Genomic DNA, 4,903 nt, shown 5'->3' on the forward strand with positions numbered 1-4,903 from the left:
GCATGCCATAGCGACTGGTCAGACGGTTGGACACTTAACTATATATATATATATATATATGGTTCTGGATCACTGGACAGAAGAAATATTTGAAAGCCTTGGGTAGAAAATTGGTATGCCTAAAACGTGAGTTTTGGAAGATTAATCTGGAAAAGAGCAGTTTTGAGACAGTTATTTCATTGTTATCAGTGTTTTCTTTAAATTGATTATTTAAATTTTTTCATTATAAAACATTAGTCATTTGTAAGACATATACCTTAGATCCTTCAACTCATAGTTTTAAAGCTTGAAGGGATTATGCAATCCAACAGAAGCTTAGGGAAAAAAAGTGATTTTTCTTTGAGTAGATGGACACCTGTCTCCTAGCTATTGTCTTGGATTTGTTCTTTTCTATTTTGTTATTTCTGAGTTGTGCAGTCCAGTATTATCTCCATAGAGTCAGAGGAGGCAAAGGAAGAAATAGAAAGTTAGTGCAATGCATTTTGTGATTAGAATTTTAAGAAAGACAAGAAAAAATACCTATTGATAGCCTAGATCAGGGATTCACAAACTTCTAGATATATAAAAGCCTAAGACTGAACAACCCAACTACCAAATGACAGGTTGACTGGTTGCTATGACCACCAGAGGGAAGACGCCAATGCAGGAGTTGCCCCCTGGTGGTTAGTGCTCCCACAGCGGGAGTGCTTCTCAGCTGACTGACCCGTCCTGGCGGCCCACCAGCCTGGCAGCAGCCACCCCCTCCCTCAGTATTCCTGCAGGTCCAATCTCTGGAGAACAGGCCAGGCACCACTGGACTGGCACTACTGGCATGATCCTGACAGCGCCGCCGGCCTCTTGGAAGTCAGCCTCAGGCACCTTGGCCGCTTCCCCTCCCTAGATGCTCCAAAGAAGAAATAATATAAAAGTGGCTGCCAGGTGACTCCCAACAACTGGCGTGAACATCAGCTGGATGGATCCAGATCCAGGAACAGAAAGGGCATCCCACTGCCCACCCGGAGGGCCAATTTCCTCCTCCCCCCCACACCCCCCTTGGAATGGGTGCCAGATGCAGGGCTCATGGCTGGAGAGCACCGCTATGGTGGCACAAGCCTCTTCCAATCAGGACTGACTGGGTGTGAGCCTGCAGCAGGTGCAGCAGGGTCAGGATGAGCGAGAGCAGCAGGCAGGAGCAGCAGGTGGTGTTGGACCAGTACCCACAGGCCACGCGGAGGGACCCCACCAGTGCACATATTCATACACTGGGCCTCTAGTTTTATATAAAGGATTACATAGCGTTATTTTAGGCTTTGTGGGCCATATTGTCTCTGTTTGCAGCTACTCAACACTGACATTGTAGTGTGGAAAGTAGCCATAGACAATATGAGAACAAATGGGCATGGCTGTGTTCCAATAAAACTTTATTTACAAAAATAGACAGGGGGCCAGATTTGGCCTGTTGGCTGTAGTTTGCTGACCCTGGCCTATGAAAATGAATTCCAGAGTGAGACTGAGCAATAGGAGTTAAGGATATCCTAGTGAACTTGAACCATTCTAGTTCTCCTTGTACTCAGGCTCTAGTGCTCAGTGAGATAACTAACATTATCTTTCTACATGAGCTATGTGGGGATTCATTATAAGTGAAAAACACCTAAATTCCTTGACTACCACAACACCAGCTATCTAGGTTTTTTTCCTTCTAAAATTGTTTATTCTGGCTCACCAGGATTTTGACTAAATTGTCAGCTGTGTATAACCTATTTTCCTTATTAGTACACCTAAAGGAGCTATTTTACTTCTGAACATTATACAAATTAACAATTATTTACAACAGCATAAATATATATTATGTTAGTTACCCCTGGGGTCACATCAATTGAAATCACAATCACAGATAATTGGTCACAGTGATGGTTTATAGTCTTTTATAGCAAAAGAGCTAGAGAAGCAGCCCTATAAATCTAAATATTTAAGGCACCCCAGGCTTGTCTGAAAGCTGCTCCTGTGTAGCTATTATCTCTCTATATAAAACACTAATATGCAAATAGACCGAACAGCAGAACAACCGGTTGCTATGACCACCAGAGTGCATGTGCGTAACATGGCGGGCGTCAGCCATGGCAGGATGGTGGAGCAGGTGAGCAGTGGCCCAGACCAAGGCGGGGCACCGGTCACTGTCATTGGGGCGAGCCTCTGGTGGTTACTGAAAATTCTTTGCTCCCACGTGCAGCGGTAACCCCGATCGCTCCACACCATCAGCGGGAGTGAGTGGCAAGTGCAGGCCCTGATCACCCCTTAAGGCAGGGGTCCTTAAACTACTGCCCGCGGGCCACATGCAAATACAAATATTGTATTTGTTCCCGTTTTGTTTTTTTACTTCAAAATAAGATATGTGCAGTGTTCATAGGAATTTGTTCATAGTTTTTTTTTAAACTATAGTCCGGCCCTCCAACAGTCTGAGGGACAGTGAACTGGCCCCCTGTTTAAAAAGTTTGAGGACCCCTGCCTTAGGGCTTCTCCACCTCCCCCTGCTCCTGAAGGGCGATTGGGGCTGGCAGTTGCCTCTCGCACCCGCTGCCAGCACCCGGCGCTGGCCCCGTTCATTCCATGCTGTTAGCAGGTGCGAGTGGGGCCAGCGCCATCAGTGCATGGGAGCAATGGTGGTGGTGGCAGTGGCGGGAGTGGGGCTGTGGGCAGCCAGGGGGCTGGAGGCCATGGCAGGAGGGGCCGGGCTTGGACATGGAGGATGGGGAGGTGGACATGGAGATGGGCCCCTGTGTCCACCACAGCCTCGATGCCCACAGTTCCTTTCAAGGTGCATGAATTCGTGCACTGGGCCCCTAGTAATCTTATTTTTGGCCACTGGGTCACCTCTTATTTTTTTTCCTCATTTACCTCTGGTGATACAGTCTTTCATTTTATTGGAGCCCTTATGTCCATCTTTCCATGATGACTTGACTCAAGGCCACAGGGGGCATTGTGGGAAGAATATACGAGTGACATGAACAGTGCTACCTTTGAACTTTTCCTTCCTCCAAACTTTTAGGCAAGGTTCCTGGATGTGGCAGGTAAGCCCTAAGATCTGCACAGAGTCTTAGCAGAAGGCAACATCCAAACAAGAGAAGAAAGTTTAATAAAAAGACTGTATACAAAGGGGCAACAGGGTTAGGAACCAAGAGGGATATTGCAATACCCTCGGGACTGGCTACCACACTTTGTTTGGGAGTTAAGAGGCCGGGGTAGAAAGTGGTGACTAGGACCTGACAGGGCTTCAAGGCAGAGGCGCTGAGCTTCGGGAGAGAGAGAGAGAGAGGATGCTGGACAAGAGACAAAGCTGGAGGCTTCCCCCCCCCCGCCCACACTCCTGCCTGTGCCTCCTGTTGGAAATCTAACCAGAGACCAAAGGCCAAAAGAGAACATTGTTGCAGTTCACACAGGTCAGTTTTCTAGAGCGCAGAGCTGGGTGAATCAGGGCGGAGAGTAGGAAAGGAAAGCGTATGTCCCTCCCACCCTACTTCTCTTGTTCCAAGAGGTAAGTTATTTTCTTGTCTTTTACTTACCTGCAAGGTTAAAAAGTTACCAACCCTTTGGCTCCCTTTTCATAAAGAGGCTTATCCGAAATCCATTTTAAAGTAGCGGTAACAAGTGGGTTTGAAGCCAGATTGCCTGCCCTCAAATCCTGGTGCTACCACTTTCTAGCAGGTGCTTGGCACGTTATTTAAAGTTTCTGTGCTTCTGTTTCCTCATTCTCAAAGTGAGAATAATAACAGCGCCCACCTCATGTGCTCAGTGATGGTACATGAATTACCAGCTTGGGAGAGTGCCTGGCACATAGCAGGCATTGCAGGCACAGGTTAGCTCCTTTCCATACAGACCCTGCTGCTCTCTGATGGCTGTTTGGACATGCACATTCTCTAGTGACCGGCCTCGGTTTAATATTGGAGTCTGTGGTGTGTAGCCCACACCCACACACTGCAATTCATGTGCAGCTACCACAACCATGATACTCTGGCTTTATTTCTAATACGTTCTCACTTGATTTGTGTGGAAGCTCTTTCCAGAGAAGCTAAGGGAATTGTCTACAGTCTAATCTTGTTTGAATGCTTTCCTTTGCTTCATTTCTCAGCCTCAGTTAGTGCCCTGTGCTAATTCATGCTCTCCTTGTACTGGGGCTGTTTAATTGTAGAGAATTCTCCATCTGTCTTCAGCAGCACAAGACCAAATTCAGCAATATCTGTAATGTTAAAAAAAATACCCCCAAAGCTTTATATATTCTGATCCCAACCAGCGACTATACGTATCTATGCGAAGCTGATGTGTAAGGAGGTTCATTCCACCTCAATTCCAGTTCTCTGAGATGTTCTGCTCCAGCTCCCAGTCAGCAACCCAGACAGTAACTCCACTCCTGTCACCTTGAAGGGCTTGACGCGGTGCATTAGTTATCTGTTGCTCTGTAACAAATCGCCCCAATCGATGGCTTAGAACAATAGCCATGTATCAGGGGAGATGCCGTGACCACGAAGGTGGTTTTCCAGGGTGAGGCTTGTCCATTGCACTCCGGATGTGCTGACCCCTGTGACTTCCCCAAACGTGGGAAACTCGGCTGCATAATTTGTGGTAGTGGGGGACTGCACTGAAAAACAAAACAAAACACAACACACACAACACACACACACACACACACACAAACAACAACAACAACCAGTAGCCATGTGTTATTTTACTGTTTCTGTCGGTCAGAAATTCAGGCATGACTTAGCTGGATGCCTCTGCTCTGGGCCTCCGACAAGCTTGCAAACGAGATATTGGCCTGGGATGTGATCATATGGAGGCCCGCTGGGGAAGGATGCTCTTCCAGGTGCACTCCCGTGGCTGTTGGCAGGACTCGGGTCTGTTGGTCAAAGATATCAGTTACTTGCCACAT

At 47.2% G+C, this 4,903-nt stretch overlaps 1 pseudogene; it reads left to right on the forward strand.

The window, feature by feature from the left end:
• Window positions 1-4,465: 4,465 nt before the first annotated feature.
• LOC111823973 lies at window positions 4,466-4,616 on the forward strand (annotated as a pseudogene).
• The last annotated feature ends 287 nt before the right edge of the window (window positions 4,617-4,903 follow it).

Source organism: Myotis lucifugus, unplaced genomic scaffold, assembly GCF_000147115.1.
Source record: "Myotis lucifugus unplaced genomic scaffold, Myoluc2.0 scaffold_784, whole genome shotgun sequence".
Lineage (NCBI taxonomy): Eukaryota > Metazoa > Chordata > Mammalia > Chiroptera > Vespertilionidae > Myotis > Myotis lucifugus.